This window comes from Sylvia atricapilla, chromosome 7 (genome assembly GCF_009819655.1).
Source record: "Sylvia atricapilla isolate bSylAtr1 chromosome 7, bSylAtr1.pri, whole genome shotgun sequence".
Lineage (NCBI taxonomy): Eukaryota > Metazoa > Chordata > Aves > Passeriformes > Sylviidae > Sylvia > Sylvia atricapilla.
Genome location: NC_089146.1, coordinates 26,048,910 through 26,067,813, shown reverse-complemented (window position 1 = coordinate 26,067,813; position 18,904 = coordinate 26,048,910). Strand labels below are relative to the sequence as shown.

At 47.0% G+C, this 18,904-nt stretch overlaps 1 protein-coding gene across 3 annotated transcripts in view; it reads right to left on the bottom strand.

The window, feature by feature from the left end:
* The window catches only part of MRAS (muscle RAS oncogene homolog), a 38,502-nt gene extending 20,760 nt beyond the window's left edge, over positions 1–17,742 (bottom strand). For 2 of the 3 annotated variants that reach the window (XM_066323038.1, XM_066323040.1), the window contains exon 1: positions 17,287–17,628. The gene's annotated coding sequence lies outside the window, so the exon portion shown is untranslated. Of the gene's footprint in view, positions 1–17,286; positions 17,629–17,686 lie in introns of those variants that run through there. The other variant, XM_066323039.1, reaches the window with a different exon arrangement.
* Positions 17,743–18,904: the final 1,162 nt, after the last annotated feature.

The window sequence follows — 18,904 nt, the reverse complement described above, 5'->3', positions numbered from 1 at the left end:
CAAATGCTGTCAGGACTGACTCTGGTTTAGTCACTGGTAGGAGGCTGTTTTATACAAACATCTTCATACACACTGGCAGGACTGGTGGACTGACAGCACACACCAGTAATGCTGAGCCAGTCAAAAATGTGGCTACTTTTGGGGTAGGTGGATGGGAAGAAAAAAGAAACACTGATCCAAGGCTATCACTGAGGCTGAGCCTCCTCAGCAAAAAGAGTTTTTTTTAGGAGGCAGAATAACTGCAGAAAACCCCATTTACCTGTCTGGACATGGAGATAGAGTGGAAGGGCTGAGCTAACCCCTTGGAGCAGCCAAGTATCATCAAAATACCAAATTCAGCTTAGTTTGCATGACTGCCCCACAAAATGTAGGTAATGTATCTAATCCCCACCCTCATTACAAAAAACCTGCCCTGAAGGCAAATGGGTCTGAGCACAGCTTCTCAGCAGAGCTGTGGCCACATAAGACAATCATTAAAAATAAAATGGACCCCAGACAGTTGATATTTGATGTGCGGGCACCCCTTTCCCTGGTTCCTGCTCTGCTGTCCTGGAGGCTGAGCTCCAGGGCGAGGCCTTTGCAGAAGGTCAGCAAGCTCAGAACAAAGCCCTGGATTTTTAGCAGAGGTTAGTGCAATTAAAAGACACCGGCTCCCTGACTGAGAAGACCAGCATGACAGTGATTTACAGTCTCCATGGCAACATGCAACACAAATTGCTTAATTCTGTTATGAAACCTCCAGAAAAAGCTACAGCAGGGCCTGTGTAGGAACTACCAAGCTCCCTTCTCCTCTGCTGCAGCTCTCCAAAGCAGACAACTTCAGGGAGCCTATGTCCACTCCAGCAACAGGCTATGATGTAGCACATACTAATGTATAAGCATGGATGCTGATGATTCCATCAATCCATAGCCAAGACAATTTTCCTATAATCTGCTTGTTTTGGTCCATGGCTCTTCACCCACAGCCCGCCAGAGCTCTGCATAGCTGAGGATGCCAATCTCACCTGAGGAAGACTATCAGCCACCGAGGCTGCCAACTACTCCCACGGTTGCAATTAGGAACTCTTCCTCTACCCACAGCTCACTCGATTACACCCTTTTACCCGGCCACTTTGTAAGCATTAGCAGCTCCACGCAGTGCCTGCAGGGCTGAAACTCTGCAAAATCTGAACACTTCCCTCTCTGTTCCTCTTGCAGACTGCTGGCTGCAGCCACACAACCACCACGACACACCCAGAGACGCCAGCCAGGTACCAAAATAGTTCAGCCCGATGTGTTGTAGGCAATCCCTTGGGCTGGGAACTACTAAGAATCCTTGAAAGACAGGACATGCCCTTTTAGAAGGCTGCTGCTTCCCTTGAGTCATGCTGATCAGGACAGAATGAACTTCAGGAATTTCTCCCTCAAGTAGGCATGACCACGTCCCAAGCCTTCAAGAGCCAAAGGACTTGAAGGTGTATGAAAAACCACTGCCAATTATTATTAAATAAAGATGATTAACTCTTAGCCAAGTTTTCTCCAGCCTGTCAGATTTCCTTCCCAGTCAATGCCTCCAAAAGGACACACTAAACAAAAGCTGGACGGTGTTCCAGTCTTCAGTGAGACGTCAGCATGGAACAGATCTGTCATGTGGGAAGCCAGAGTCTGATGCCCTTTGTAGTTTTGGCATTAAGTTTTTCAAAACACAAGTGAAATTTCAAGTCTCTGAGGTTTTTTAAGAAGGCGGATTCTAACAGGTGTTCCCAACTCCCATCAGTTTCCGGATCTGATGGAGCCTAGCACCTGGTAAGATCTGCACAGGAAATTACAGGGATTTCCTTTTGGAGCAGTGATCAAGGCACTATCAGATTGCTACTAAAAGGGGGGAGAAAAAAAAAAAAAAAAGCCTAAAACCAACTGTCGTTTAAAATAAAAATCCTCTACCAAGCAATAAAGAGCTGAAACTGGCTGGGGTTTGAATGTGTGGGGATGTAACTGTGGGTCCTGAAAGTGGCCTCTTGAATCCTCCTCCTGCGCAAAAAGATGCTGAACCCCAAGTGCTGTGTTCCCTGAACTGCTCACTGGCTTCCTGTGCCAGCCAGACCTTTTCTCCCTTTCAACCCAAAATTGCATCACCTCCCCCACCACACAGATGCTGCTCAGATTTACTGTAAGAGAAAGCAAATGCACCGGGGGAGTAATGAAGCACTTGAGATTCACACAAAAGGCAGCTAAAGGCAGTAGCTGCCTGATGAATACTTGGTAGTTATTTCAGGAAACACGGAATTATAGCCTGAACAAATAATAATAATAAAAAGCCACGTCACTGGAAATGGCTTAGGTAGTAGGCGGCCCCCCCACCTTCCCCCTCTGTGAATCCCTAAGTGATGTAAGGAGAAGCCCTTGCTGTAGAACTGAGCAGCAGCTTTCCTGTGGCCAGGCTGGCTTCAGGGACTCACTTGTTTTTACTGGGAAGCACGTGCTTGTCGGTGTCCCAGTCTGTATGTGAGTGCGGCACAGCATGAGTCAATCATACTGACAAATGTCATCCAAAACCAACTCTGCTCCCTCTCCCAACTCCTCCTCCACCTCCCACAACTCCATTAATCTTCAGCCTGTTTCCCTCAGTGATGCAGTGCCCTTTTCAAAATAAGAAGAGTTCTGTCACTCTGACAAGCCAACAATCAAGTGCAAAAGGCAGATTGGTTTTTTTTTCATTATTATTATTAAAAACAGCATTTCAGTCAGATTTGGGTCATTTGTAGTTACAGCTCTGCCACTACCAGTTTTGTAGAAGAATACAGTTATGCGACTAGAAAGCAGCTACATAAGATGCATTCCTGTATCTCTAAGATTTCAAATAAAACCGTATGGTTGCCAGTTTAGGGGTGTCCATTGGAGGCTGATCCAAGCCTTTTGGCAAGGTATGAAATGAGAGCATCCTACTCGGTAACTGGGGCCTGGCTCAGCTATTCTTCCATTACTTCTTGAGTGTTTAAAATCCACCATACCTTTCCTTACCCATTTATTTCCAAAGCTCTCAGGAGACATCAGGGGATGACAGATTCCTCTATTACTCTTGCAAATTTTTTGCTAATGAGGCCAGGAAGGCCTCTCCTATGTTATCATGGAACCAATGAAGCTGACCTAAACATACTGTAGCAAAAAAGCAGATAGCCAAGATGTTCCCCTGCCCAGGCAGAGATAACACAGCAAGAATTTAGCGGAGGAAGCGGCTTCGAATTCCAATAGCTGCCCTTCCTGCTCACACAATCCCTGGAAATGGGCAGCTTCCCTCCTACACATCCCAGCCTGCGGACACACCAATAGAAAAGACCCCAAATTCACTGCCCTGGGTGGTTTTGCTGCTCTTAATACTGCTCAGTGAGGTTTCTGAGGGAACAGCCCAGTGCTTCAGCAATGCCCTGTTTGCAGCCCAGATGTTCTGCTGCTGGCATGCAGCCCTGATGCTAGCAATGCATGGCAAAGCCAGATGTGCATGGCACAGGCCTTCCAGCCTCAACCAGCTTCACCCTTGGGCAGGTGGAAGTGGTCCAGGCAGTGAATTCCTGTCCTGCAGCATGGAGCTGTGAGAGGATCCTAAGCAGCACCAAGGACTGCCCAGCACAGACCTCCTCACAGCTCCACCCTGTCTTCCCCACATCAGTCCCAAAGCCCCTGCCAAAACAAGGGGTGCATTCACCCCTCTGCCCAGCTCTGTGATGGGTCATTGCCCTGCAGCCTTATGGGCACCATGCTGTCCACACATGGCTGAGCCAAGGCACAGACTTCATGGCACCTATGGATGCTTTGGAGATGATTAATGGATAGAAAGGGTACAGGGCCACCTCATTCCAGTCACCCTCCTGCAAATCAATCAATGCATTTGGCTCCAAGCTTGTCTTCCAGTCAGGCTCAATTCAGTATTTAATGCTTTTTACATCTCTAGTGTTGCTACTGGATGTCTTTCAGGATGTAAATGGCTTTTTAAAGACTCCCTTCCCTCCTGGCAAACACACTTTGCATCTCAGACAGCTGCAAAGAGCTGAAGGCTGTGAAGTTCCCTGGTAATAGCACAGGGGAAGGGTGAATCCTATCAAGTCCAAGGGACAGATGAAGGAAGGTGAGGAGAGTGGGGGATTGCCAGGCTATTTCCAAAATCTGTCCTCTACCTGCAAATCCTTTCCAAAACTTGACTCATGTATATGTCCTTCCTAGGCAAAAAGACTATTGTTGTACATATCCTATGGAAAAAAAGACACATAGCCTGTTCACTTTGCATCACAATGTTCCCTGACATTATCTGTGAGCTACAGGGCAGCACTGATGTTTCTGCAATAGTTCTGCACCCCAAGGCACAGGGCAGGCTTGTAGAGCTCTCTATATAAATTTTCCCAAGGTCTTGGATCAAGGACAGTCCTCCCAGTTCCCCCCAATGCATCTAATACTCGCAGTTACAGAAGAACAGAGAGTATGCTGGTCTGTAATGCTGGAGATTTAGTAGAGCTTTACCAGCATGGACTTCAGAAGATGAGGGAACAGCTACCTTCCAAATTTACCCAAATAGGCACATGGCCTATTTTACTTAGAATTTAATGACGCTAAATCCCAGAACTGTGTGGAAGGCTATTCCAGGCATTTCCCAGGTCCATGTCATTACTCTGTCACTTCGAAGACTCCAAGATCTCATCACTGGGCCAGGACCCATAACAGTAATTTTTTCCAGGCTTGTTACAGTGTCTGCCAAGAGCATAAGCCTCTTATTTACGTACAGCATGCTGGGGAGGTGACTCCATACTTGGCAAATCCAACTGCTTGTCTCAAAGAGGAGGGTGGGCAGAACTCGGGGCAGGGTACAGGGATGAGGAGTGGGATCAGGGGCGGATGCACAGGCCCCTTTTCTGCCTAACACATGGTTATGTGGTGTGGTTTTGCAAAGCCACAGCATTTCAATGAACCTCCTGAGAAAGGGTGCATGTACACTGCCAGCATCCCAGCCATGTCCCAGGCCAGCCCTGCTGTCTCTTCCTAGCCCCTCTCTTTGGCAAACCCTTTGGCTGGCAGCTCCCTCCCTGCTCCTTCTGTTCTGTGCCAGCCTGGTGGCAAACACCTTGACACTCAAACCAGTGGGCAACTGGCCAAACCACCCATGAGGAACAGAACTTAGCCCTGCATGACTCAAGTCCACCCTCCTATCAAGTGCCTTCACCCTGCCAGCACTAGAGAGAAGCATCCTGAGAATACCCCCTCGGAAGAGAGGTACCAGGGCCCCAGCAGGTGCGCTCAGTACCTGCACTTTGTTGTTAACGCCCAAGTTACATCTCATGTGTCATGAGTGGATAAATCCATGAGCGGCGGCAACTGAAATCAATGCATCTTTGAAAGCACCCTGTAAATCGGCTGACCCGCTTTAGACCCCTGTGGCCACCCTCAACCTCAGTTTCAGCAGAGATCTGCATCAGGATACCCTAATTCTGGTTCCTTCTACACTCTGCCTAAATTCTCTGCCTTGACTCTTAAATCATTCAACTTGCAGCCGTGTGGGAGGGTATATATGTACATTCATTAACACTTCCATTATGCCCGTGGTTTGGCAGGTGTGCTGCATATGGATTTAAAGTGCCAGCAAGCAAATCTACAGCACTTCACTGGATTAGCATGCTATGGGAAATCATACCTCAAAAGTGTTTTGCACTCTCATGAAGCAGCTCCGATGAACGAGGCAACAGCAGGGCTCCAACCACCACTACACTGTGCAATCACATCAGAAATTCACCCACAACTTCAGGGGAAGATAAACTCCTTCAAAACTCAATTATCATTTGGTGGGGAAAAGAAAAAAAAAAAAAGAAAAGAAGAAAGCAACAGCAGATTCTCTTGCCAGTTAAAGGAAAAGAGAGGCACACCCGCTTCTGCCACAAAGCATCTTTCACACACACCAAACAGTAACATCTGCTTTTGGCCTATAAACTGTTTTCACATGGGAGAAACACACGACACTTGGCTATATTCATTTCAGAAGTCAGCTTTCAAGATATGCAGCACCCCCACGCCCAGTGTGATACCTCCTTTTGTCTTATCATCAGGCTGACACCGACAGATTTGCAGAAATTGCACAGTCAGATTCCCTGAGAGATGCTGTCCCAGATGGAATGAGGGGATGTGCAGGGCTACAGAGCAATACAGGCAGTGAACACCACCGAGTCAGCAAAGAGGCAGGTAAGGACCTTTGATGGGACAAGAGGATAAAGCATCAGTTAAACACTGGTATCAGCACACTGCTTGTCATTTTCTGGGGCTGGACCACCCTCACCTTTCCTTACCCTGTGGGTGGTAATCAGTGCCCCTGTACACTGCAGCTGTACCTCAGTGGTACAGAGCTCCTGCAAGCGTACAGCACTTGTGCTTTACCTGAGCAGCGGGAAGGGTCACTTCACAGGCAAGACCATGCATGAATCAAATTATGCAAAGTAACTGGACAAGATTCGAGTCTAGACTATTGAGGTAATCAAGAGCTACCTTCCAAGAATCTCTGGTCTTTGATTAGCTCTTCCAGATCATTGCTTTGGTTCAATTACTCTGCTCTCCTTTTCCCATCTGAAACTCAGAAGAATCTGAGCAAGGAAAGATGTTCAATCTCCTAGATACCTTGGCTGAGAAATTCCAAGTAAATGTTTGGGTTCTGCCATAAAACTCATTTTTAACTTCCACCCACCACACAGCTCTGAAGTACAGCTACCCTGCTGCAAAGTTGTAACCAAGTCAACAAACCAAGGTCCCTTCTCAAAACCAGTGGGCAGCATTATGTTGCTCTAGCCTTAAGGTAGATCTCATGGCATTCCTATGCAAGTACAGGGCCATTATTTTTAAACACCAAGCAAAGAGATTATGGATTAGCATTAATCTTGGCAATCCAGGTAAATCTCTCATTTGCATCATATTTTACATATCAGACTTAGCAAACAGCAAAAAAATTGGATTTGACCCCTCTTTGTACTGCAGGATTCTCTGCAAGGGACACAGACCCTTACATGGAGTTATCATCTTATATTTAGCATCTTCAATGACTTTTCAGACTTTAGAATTTTAAATAAAACACAGCTATAGATACTGGTTTTTTTATATCAACCTAATGAGTGATAATACAACATGGGGTGATTTACCCTGATGGCATCTTGACACATCTCTGTGTATAGAAATATCTCTATTAAAAGCACAGATAGAGACAGCATGGATGGTAGCCACTTGAAAAAAAATTAAAATAAATAAAGCCCCAAAGCATTAAGGCCTTGTAAGAGACAAGATTACTTTCATCCTGCCACAGCATGTTTCAATTTAACCACTGCATCTCTCAGCACTTTTGGTTCATATTCTTTTACCACACAGAGACACAAGTTTGGTATACGCCCAGACTTAGGAAGGGGAAATGGTATTTTGGGTCACCCGTTCCACCCACGGTGTCCACCCACCCCTCCACTCAACAAGGCTTTTGAAGTGCACCAGTCCCAAACAGGAACCAGAATACATTAGCCTGGGGTCAGGAGGGCTTGAGGAGCCTGAGGTTGGAAGATAATTAAGAAGGTTTTTGAGGCCAAGTGGCTTTGTTAGCAAGCCCCTCACCTCCTGCTGCCCATGAGGACACCCTGCCCAGGGCTGCTGGCATGTCTGCCCCAACCATGGACACTAGCAGGCATTTCCTCAGCCCCTCTGTCATTGTCTTAAAGGTGGGAAACCTCCAATCACTGCCTAAGTTTAGCAGTTCTTCACTGCTCTGGCTGAGACAGCTCCTCTTTGTGCCTTCCCACCTCTCAGCCATGCCAGTCCACCTTCACAAGTCTTCTCAAGCCCACATGAACTGCAGTTTGTGTTACTTTGCTCTATTCTCTTTTCCCCCAAACCAGAGAACTGCTCCCAGTGTTTTGTGCAGTAGAAGGATTTATTCTTACGCTGCACAAAACCAAACAGATGCTTTGACACAGGATATGCCCAAAATCATAATTTTTCTGCTTTGCTTCAACAGCCTAGCATTTATTTCCATATTCTTGTGAGGTTAGTATGTAAACAACAGAGAATAACATGCTGTGCTCAGGAGACCTTAAAATAAGAGTCCTGTTTCTCTGTCCTCCTGGATTCAGTAAGCCATCCCCCTGAGGTTCAAAGAGTTTCTGAAACTCATAATTTAAAAATCCATGGAATAAAAACGGGGTTGCTGGAGATCTTTACCAACAGAAAAGTAGACTGAACTGTTCTGTTATTTAATAATTCAAATCCCAGTTGCCTAATTAAACGGCTTGCTACATTGCCAAAAGAATAAGGAATTCTATATTCTCTTAGCTAACTTTGCAGGTTAACATGAAAGCCTTTTCATGCTCCACAGGCATTTGGTCCAAGTCAAACTTTTGAAGACAGACTTAATACTCCACAAGTAAATCTCATCTAACAAAACCCTTGCTGCTCTCAGGACTAGGGTGATGCAGAAGCTTGTCAGCATCTTTGTGCTTTGTGGAGTTGTTTTGCAGGACGCACAGAGGAAGTGATGCCCAGCCAAGCATCTTAACAGAGCATTCAGCATCTCTTCGGACCTGCCCAAAGCTCAAGAAAAGCAAATGGTCTGCACAGTTCCTCATGCCTGACATATTCTCTGCAGATTAGATCTGAAAGCACCCACAGCATGTGGAGGAAACCGAAGTCTCTCTCAGAGCACTCTGCCCTTGAGCTACAGAATATTTTCTTAGGGAAGTGCTGCAAGTACTCATTCAAGTCCACGTCATCGCTACAGCTGATCACAACCTCTGGACTTGCTAGTTCTGAGCTAAGATCCTTCCAACTACCATCAAGGTCTCTTCACGTGGCAGGGAAGTGCACAGAGTGGGCTCAGGCAATACCTGCCTCGTTCTCCAAGGGCAGCTGTGTCAGATGCAGGCAGGTACCTTAACAGCGAGATCATGCACTATTCTGAGAGCTACAACAGCAGTGTTTGACCTTGCACTGTTGCACAAAAACAATTCACAACAGCTGAGGGTTTTTCCAGAGCACTGGGGCATGTCTCCTCCTGTTCCAAGGTTAGTTAGGGATTCTTGTCCCCACAAACATCAGCAGCCACCAAACCAGCCTCAGTCTGCGACTGCAGCTCAGCAAGCACTACTGAGCCAAAGGGATTCATTCCTTCAGTGATCTGCCCACTCCCAGTTCATCACCCTGCAGGCACGAGCTCTGTAAATGCCCTTCACAACTCTTTCTGGGATTGACTGCTTGGTACTAAATAACTTCTTCCAAAAAGTCCTGCTTTATAAATGTATGTTCCCCACCCAGCAAGTGTTGCACTTAGGCTGGTGACACCAATACTTCCATAACAAGTATTACACAAGACATCAGTTACACATTTTCTGAAGATCACAATCTCCACTAAACTGCCAGCTGTATATGCAGACCACTCAAGAGCTATCTGGGTATGCTAAGTACAGATGACAGACCCGATAACAGTCTGGATGTGTCCAAGAGATTAAATTCCATCTGCATCCTGTTACTTTTGTCATCAAGCACCCCTTCAGAGTCTGTGTTTCAACAACCAACTGGTAAAGAGCTTGTATCACAGGATCACAAATTTACAGAAAAAAACCCTTTAAAACGCTTTTTTGAAGTCACCTGAAGACCTGCTAGTACAAGTGGGTGTTTTAGTACTTCTTTAAGTGGGAAGGCCAGTTCAAGAAAAAAACTGGATGTCATTCCCACTACACTGATGTCCATTAACATCCTCTTAATCTGCGTTGGGTGGGTCTTTGTTCCAGCTATTGCCTATCAGACTCATCATGAGGCTTAGTGCTTCCAGCAAGGCAAAGGGCAGAACCCTATTCAAAAGCTTTTCAATCTCTCTTATATTTTGCAAAATGAACAAGTATTTGTTTCCATAAACCAGAGTATGCCTTGCACTGGAAAATGGAACAGGCTGCAATAGTGTACCACTGAAAACTGTATTGAAGGAAGTTGACACACATTTATTTTCATACAGACATGACCAATTCTCAAAGAAACCCAAAAACCCAAAACCAAAACAAATCACACACACACACAAAAAAAAAGAAAAAAAAAAGATTTCACTTTAATAATTATTTTTGCTCACTTCAAAACCTCCTCCTTTCAGTAAGTGGATAAAACAGAGGAACTGTGGAGCCTCTTGCTGTTGCCAAATCTGCATTTTTTGGACACATGGTGCTGTCAGGGTTTGTTCACAGAGTCCCTCTCTATACTCCATTGTTGGCTCACCCAGCAGTGAAATCCTAATCCCAGTCCTTCCTATAGCTGTGACAGGAGCTGAGGCATGCTGGCAAGCAGACGTTTGGAAAGCTGAATTCACTGGTGCTCTCAATCAGATGGCAATTTCATTAAAGAACTTCTAAATAAAACAAACTCCAACATTTGCACTTCATAATTAAGTGGAAGTCAACTGAATTAGTGTCAAGACATGCCATAAGTGAAAGTATCCAAGCCCTGGCATCTCTGTGTCCCCATGCAGCTCTGAAAGGAAAGCTCCAGCGGCTTGTACCACAGCAGACCTCGACATTACATCTCCTTGGGACTGCAGCTCCTGCGGAGGAGCAGGAGAAGCCGAGACATGCCAGGCTCTGCCTGCTCCCACTCAGGGTGCAGGTACCCATTCCTGTGGTGCTGCAGGCACAGCAACATCCCTGCCCTGGCTGTGACCCAGGAGTGACTTTCCAGAGGCAGAGCAATAACTGCTGGGAGCAAGTCAAGCTCCTGCCTGTGCCCAGGGAAGTCGGCAGCACTGAGCACTCCTGGGTTTCCCAAGAGGAATATTGCACTGTAACCCACACACCGTACATGACATGGGCCCCAAGTGAGGCACAGCATGACTTGCAGCTGACTTCAGCAGGCTTTAGTTTGATCTGTAAATCCTCTAGACACTTCACAAGAATGTTGCTCCACTCCCACTGCCTTCAGCCTCACAAGAGGTAGACATAAATACTTAGCATTAGCATAGCTCCCTGTGACTCATTTTTTTCTCCTTTTTAAATATAGCTTCTGTATAAACGTGGATACATTCTGAGCAATAAAACTCACATTGTTACTGTTCATCATGCAGCCATAACAAAAAATTCCTCCTGCCAGCTTTGGAGTGCTTCCTCCACCAAACCCCAAGCATGGTGACCCCTCACATAGCTGAGATGGAGTAGTGGAGGCTCTGCTTCACCAGGGAACCCAAGCAGCAAAGGGACTCAGCACTGTGGCAGCAGATGTGGAGTTGGGCAGAAAGCTCCATCATCAACCCTGCCACTCATATCAACTTTATTAAGAAGAACAGAGCTGGCTCTGGGTACAGGAAGAGCAGGGATTTTCCAGAGAGGAACATAGTTTCCATAGCTGAAAAGCAGCCTGTGCCAGCCTTGGGGAAGTCACTCACTGAAGAAGTGGCAGTGGAGACATCTCTAGCTGGGGGAAGCTCCCCACTCTTCATCTTCCCCCAGACATACATCAGCTCTCACCCTCCACCACCAGGCTTGAGCTTTCTTCCTTAGAAAAGCCAAACCCACATTGTCTAGCCAAGCAAATGACACAAGCTGACTGAGAAAGAACCAGATGGGAAAAGTATGGACCAGAACTTGTTGATTTTCATGGGAATTAAGAACCAGTTTCAGCACTCTTCTGTCTGTCCTGCTACAGACTTTCTTGTGTGATCAATCCTCCAGGCTGTATTTAGCTTTACTGAATACTTCAGTTTCCTAGTTGTACAAATGAGATAAAGAGCAGGTCCCTATCTCACAGGTATGTTGCAAAATAAATAGATTTTGCATTACAAGTGTTACAGAAATGTTTAAAACTTGCATAAGTATCAAGACTAATCCATCACTGCTCAAACAGAACCCTAGGACTGATAGCAAATTAAAATCTTACCTACGCAAACATTTGAGTATGCAAGACTGTTTTCTTAGTTTATCTGTTTCTTCTGATAACCATGTTTGCCCCAGTGACTTGACCTGTTCTAGTCACAAGTTGTTTAAGTGCACCAAATCCTATCAAGAGAAATATATGCTTTGTTCTGTCTACAGCAACAGCTGAAACATCAGTCATCTTCTCAGCTGTCTTAAAGACATAGCTGAAAATGCATGCCCATATCCTCCTGCTGTCAGGTGACTGAAAACTACGTTTTTACCTCTTGGACCTCTCTAGTAAGATTACCCATGAGAATTTTTTGCCACAGTATTTATCTAATTGTTTCTCTAACATTCTTATTTCACATCTGAAATGAGTGGAGTGGCAGAGCTGCCGCTCTCATCCTAGAAACTGGCATTTTAAAGACAAGCTAAACAGAAGCCTTAGTTTAAAACTTCCAGGAGTGTATGCAGCTTGAAAAGCTAATTCCTATTTAAAATAATGACTAAGACTCTGAGGAATCTAACTCCCAAAGTCACACAGGTAGATTTGAATATGTTACCCTTTCAGAGTAATTATGCCATCAAAGTTCCAGTCAAAAGCTGATGAGCGTTACTAATATATGCTGATGAGAGAGCCTTGAACGTGAAAGACCTTCTTGGTTTATTTACACTCCAGTAAATCAGAAAGCACACCAAGACTTATTTTCACATACAAGAGTAACAGACCTGATCACAAGGAACATTTAAGGAGGTTAACTCACAGGCCAGGGAGCAGGTTTACTGTAAACTGGCTGCAAGCTGATGCTGTTGTACTTGTTTTCACTGGAGATGATTGAAACTTGGAGCAGCTGTTTGGACTTCAGTGGACTAGCACCAGTCACTACATAAAAGGGTGATCTGGCCTATTACCTGAATCATTGCAAGTCACAATTCAGATGCAAAATAGTCCCTAGGCAGTCCTCAGTGACATTCATCTCTACACCAAGAACTAGGCAGATGCAGTCAAGAGCTAGGATGAAGAAAGAATAAGCCATTTTTACCACCCTGCATACAGTTACATACTTGGTACAACATTCTTTGCAGAAGCAGACCTTCTCAAAGAGAAGGCAGGGCAGGCATTGTGTTATTTGGGAGAAGGTGAAGGAGTGCCAGAAACTTTTTAAGCTATTCTACAGTAGAAGAAGAAAGTACAAGACAGTAGTTAAAAACTTTACTCTTGAGCCTATCAATGTGAAACAAATTCCAAGGTTAACAAATTCTAGCCAAAAATTAATACATAAATTGTGCAAACACTGAACATTTCCGCTGGTCACTTCTGGCCAGAAGAGAAGTACCAGGAAGGGGAATCTCATCCAAAACTGTCTCAGATATTTAGATACCTTCTAAAGTATCTCAGCTATATTTATACTCCCAACACATCCCACAGAGAAATGACTTCCACTACCCCATTTTAGAAAGAAGAAAAGTGGCCTCAGTGAGAGGCAGGTTCATTGGTACCTCTAAGAGTTGCTGACCATAACCTACCCACCTTCAGCCAGTTTGTGACAGAGAAAGTACCTGGGGGCAGTTTCCCATCCCTTCACCTAGCTCCAGCAATTGGGCTGGTCTCTCAGATGAAATCTATCTGCCTGTGAAACACTAAGCACCACTCACTGGAAAAGCAGTGTCTGAAGCAGTAAAATTGCAGGAGACTCAGTAAGGAGTACTCTAAGTAGAGCAAGCTACTTAAAAATATTGTTAACCTCCCTCAACCCTGTCCCCACCCCTTCCCTCCATAGTTATTTCAGGAGACATATTTTGTACAATTATTTCATTATCTAATGGCAAACTGGTTGCCTGTTCTATCTCTATGCAAGATTTCCATATATATTACTCCTCCACTGACATTTTCTCACACATACCCATGCATGGATCAGCAATTACTCCACTACATTCTCAAACAGAGAATAAAAGATCCATAAATCTCAAAAAAAAATGAGTATGACAAAAAATTCAGCATCTGAAGTCACAGCTGTTCATTTATCCTCTCTGTTCAGAAAGAGCCCGTCGTGGCTTATTGCAGATGTTATTGAAGTAGATGGTGTTGCTCTAGATTTACTTTGGACACAAACACTCAGGATGTGACCCACTGAAGTGCTGGAACTTTGTTTGCCCATGGAGAAAAATACAGCCAGTGACATTCAAGTAGAACAGGAAGGCTCATCTCACCTCCCCAGTAAGTATCTTCTCTCAAGCACCCCTGTAAGCAACAACAGGAGAAAGAAGCAACAACTCCACCAAGGAGTGGGCTGATGTTCCTCCCATATGCCAGTCCCAAGCTCATTCTGTTTGCACTTGGACCAAATCCTCCCAGCCCCTTCTGCTTTGTACTTCATTAAACTTGGGTGCTTCACACAACAAGAATAATGTCATCCGTCTTTGAAAGGTCGCTTTCGAGGCACATCTCTGTATCTTTAGTATCAACACCGCTTCTCTTCCTCAGCCCTGCCTTGCAAGCCTGAAAATTAATTCCCTATTTTTCACATTGAATCTGTCCCCTAAATCCAAATCTACTTATTTATGACAGTAAAAGCTTATGCGAACACCACCACCATACCAAAACACTCCCCTCTTCATTCTGGTGGATTCATGCTGATATTCTCCACCTCCAGGGTCTGAAGTACTCCCTGCATTGAGAGCTGCACATTCCCATGCTGAGGTGTAATCCCTCCTAACTCCACCTGTGCAGGTAAGAGAAGTAAAGGGATGAGCAGCCGTGGAGAAGTTACAATGCTGAGGCAAAAGCAGCTCCACAAAGTGTAGGGGCACTGCACTGAAGGCCCTGCATGGCTCCAGACGCTGAGCAAATCTGAAGTGAGGAGCCACTAGAAGTGACAGCTTAACTGAATGAGTGACAAATAACTCAGACAAAACCAAATTATTTAGAGTGGCCAAGCTGAAGTCTGGAGCCTAAAATTTTTACAGGGCATACTGATTCATCCTAATGAACTGACTCACCTGGAGCCAGCAGGTCAGTACGGATGCCAGGCTTTGCAGCTGTGGATAGAGGTTCTTGGCTTGAATCCAGCTACAAAAAGGACTTCACACCCAAGGAAGGAAGATGAAAACGAAAGGGCAGAAATTAATGAAGCTGAACAGTTTTGCTCAAGGAGCCTTCCAGAATTAAGAGAAGGGAGTAGAGTTTCTGCACAAATGTTGTCAGCCCTGAAACACCCCTAGGAGCAGATGATGCAGCTCATCGGCCAGGGTGGACTCAGGACACTGCTGTTAAAGAAGACCCTAAGAAACTACAGCTCAAGGTCAACAATAATGGATCACCACATCCATTTTTCTTATATCCATCTGCCTTACACTGCCTTTGCCAATGACAACACCAGCTCATGTGCAGGACTCATCCTCCTCCTTCCAGTCCCCAAGGGCCATGTCTTCACCAAAAGAAGCGCAAAAAAAAAAAAAACATGGGAGGGAGAAGGAAGAAAGTCTTCTCTAACCATCTTCTGTTTCTCCCTCCCTGTTTCTCCTGAGTTAGCCTCAGTCCCAGGTTAAGAAAAAAAATCCAATGCACACATACCAAAAGCTCCTCCCAATGAAGAAGGCAAGCTAAGTTTCTGCAGTTCTCAGCATCTCCAAAAATTTTTGAGCTTGTGAAAATACCCACCAAAAACTTCAATAAATAGAACTGCCTCTCGCATAATTCCTGAAAAGAGGTGCTGGGCCAGCTCTGACCCTAGTGCAGCTGCTCTGGTTCAGAAGTGATGTTTGGTGGGGTGTTTGGCCCTCTGCAGTCTGGGTATAGACTTTATCATATTGAGTATTTCCTGGAATGGGGAGCAAAATCAAAGGCAAACAAATTGCTGCAGAACTATAATATGAAGCTAGTCATACCTATTTTTACAGACACTATTATTTTTAAGGAGATGGTGTCAGCTTGGTATTTTCAGACTCAAGTATCCAGAAAGAAATCTTTCCTCTCTTAGGCAGTCTGCAGCTCTACTAGAGAGGTGTTTTTCTTTAAAGCTATTTCTTCATAATTTCCTTGCCACACCCCTTGTTCTTTCTCTTATCTTTCTTCTAGCCCTTCTTAAATTAATAGATCCTGTTTTTGCAAATCTATTTTAACAGATTCAGAGCAAGAGACAAGTATCTTTCATAAAGAAAAATGACAGTTTTAGGCCTTTGAAATGCATCTCTCTTGTGCGGAAAGAGCATGAACTAACCAGATAATTTCAGAGCAAAAATTCAGAAAGCACATCTATAGCTGATACCACTATAAAGTTGATTCACTTTTCTTGATATCAACTCTTGAATGAACAATAGTTTCCAGTTAAGATGTACATAAACATTTCCAGTCAATAACATCCCTTGACGCCCACCAACAAAATCTGAACTTAGATGATTTAAGCTACCTGAAGAGTTGGTGGCTTAGATTTTCGTATTTCCATGGCATTAGTGGAAAACAGTGCCAGCTGACAGTGCTGCAGCTCCCTGTGCTGGGAAAAAGCCTTACGCCGGGGGTCAGGGCTCCCCTGTGCGCTTTGCTCTTCTGAGAAAAGCCCTGCCTCCACTCCGACCTGCCGGTGTGAAGTCCCAATTTGCTGCACGACGCGATCAGCTCGACAGGGAGGGTCACTGGAGCAGAGTGCAGGATGCTTGAGACTCATCCACCCGAAGTCTGACACTTAGCTTGCTCCTCAGCTTGCAGCCAGCGTGGCTTTATCTTAGTTTCTCTGTCTAGGAAGCAGAGCTTTATACATTGTTTCTAGGGCTCTTGAGCCATTGATTAAAACAAATAAACAAGCAAAAACCCTACAAGTTTTCTATGTAATCCCCAGCAATCCAAATCACAAGGTCTGAAAATCTTTGTCGTAGCTGCTGTTCAGTTTGTTTTCTTAAAAGAGTAAAAAAAAAAAAAAAAAAAAAAAAAAAGGTAAAGTAAAACCAGGGAAAAAAAAAAACCCCAACAAAACAAAAACCCTAAAAACAACCACTCAACCAAACCCGTACCTCCTCCTCTCTTGTAACTGCAGATAGCATCTCTATCCTTCTAAAAGTTATGGAAGCTTATACAAAGTACTCAGTGATCCAAGAGCAATTCTAATGTAAGATAAGAAACTCGCCATACTCAGATCACATCCAAACACAGCCGGGCTAGGAAACTAAAACATTACCGCGACTCTGAATCTGTGGCGGGGGGCGGGGGTATAATCCCTGACACAAGCAAAATCCACCAAACCCTCAACTTACAAAGATCTTCCATTACACCGCGTAACTCGGAGCGACCCCTTTCCTCAGCGCACACCCCGGAGAAGGCACGGACCGCACGGCGTTCCGACCGCTGCGCCACAGATTTGCCGGCGCTCGGCGGGGCAGGGACCCGCGCCCCCCGCAGCCCGCCCGCCGCGCGGAGCCCCCGTACCGTCCGTCCCGCGCCCGGCGTCCGGCGCTGCTGCGAGCGGCGGCTCCGCGCCGACAGCGCTTTCCTCCCGACACCGAGCTGCGCCCAGGGAAAGCGGCGGTGCCCAGGGCGCGCTGCTCCCGACGGGGGGGCTCATGCCAGCGTGGGGCGCCGCATTTCAGCAGGAATCGCTGTGGAGAGAGGAAAGAAGCAGAGGGGGAAGCCCCGCCGCGGTTACCGCCGGGTGTCACGGCGGTCCCGCCCCTCCCGCGGGCTTGTCACGCGTGGAGCGCCGAAAGTGAGCGGCGCTGTCCCGCGCCCCGCGGGGGACGGGCAGAACACACCCGGGTTATTGTTTGCGTGGCCGAGTTCCCCCCGCCCCGCTCACAGAACGGAGCGGCACCGCTCCCCGCCCGCTCACCCGGGCTGCGGGGCCGCGCCCTCAGCGCCCGCGGCCCGGCCAGCGCCGGCGGCCCCCGCGCTCTGGCCCCGGCGGCCGCGGCAGCGCAGCCCGCGCCCGGCCATCCCTTATATCGCCGCCGCGGCTGCTATAAATAGCCCGGCCCCGCCCGCCGGGGGCCGGCCCGGGCGCCGCCGAAGGGGGATTCGCGGCGGTGCGGGGACCCCGCCCGTCCACCTGCGGCTCGGGGGCTCGGCCGCGTTTGCCACTTGGGACCCGCGTGGGTGCCGCTGTCCGGCGGGCGCGGCCGCGGCGCGGCTCCCGGGGGCCCGGGCCCGCCGACCCCCGGCGCGGCAATGGGCCCCGTCCGCCGCCGCCGCGCGTTAAGGTGGAGCGGGGCGGCAGCGGCGGCGGCGGCACCTTAAACCGCTCGGGCCAGCTCTCCCCGCCCGGCACCCCGGGCCCCACGGGGCTGTGGCTGGAGGGGAGCGGACCGACCCTCCGGCCGCGGGGTTTGTGCAGCCGCCAGCAAAGGAGGAGGAGGAGGAGGAGGAGAGTAAACAGCCGGTTCTGTCTGATGGACCAGGCAGGCAGCCGGAGGACACGGACTGGTACAAGCGCCGTTTACGCCACATGAACACGGCACACACCGAGCCTTTGAGAGCCAGCTACTATGCGCACACAACCCTCCCTTCTCCCCCTTATATTCATGCTTAATACGAGGAAGCCTCATCAACTTTAATCCAAATAAGAGAATTCGCGTTTAATGCATCAGAGCTCACCCTATGTAGCACTCGGGGAACACATAGGCAGTGGTTACTTTCTTTACCTCTCATTTGTGCCCTTGGCTGGCACTGGGAGGCAGAACCAATACAGTGCCTTCCATGCCATCTGCGGGGCTCCTTTGCCACCTCACACCTTGCACCTGACACCAGCAAAAGCTCTGCTTCCGCATCTACACACACTTACTGACACATGCTGCCCTCACAGAGTATGCTGGCAATGCCTGTGTGAGAATAATCCATGGCAGGAAGGATGTGTCCTACCACAGGAGCACCTTGGGCACAACTCTGCAGGGTGCTCAGGGGCATACCGAGCGCCCACAGCATCTCAGGGGGCTACATTTAGGCACCTGCTAAGTTACCTTGCTGGACCAGGGCTTACCTGCCTTATGGTGTGCAAAGCAGAGGTACAGGAACTCGAAATGGTTCTTAAACCCAAGTGAACAGTCCCAACTCT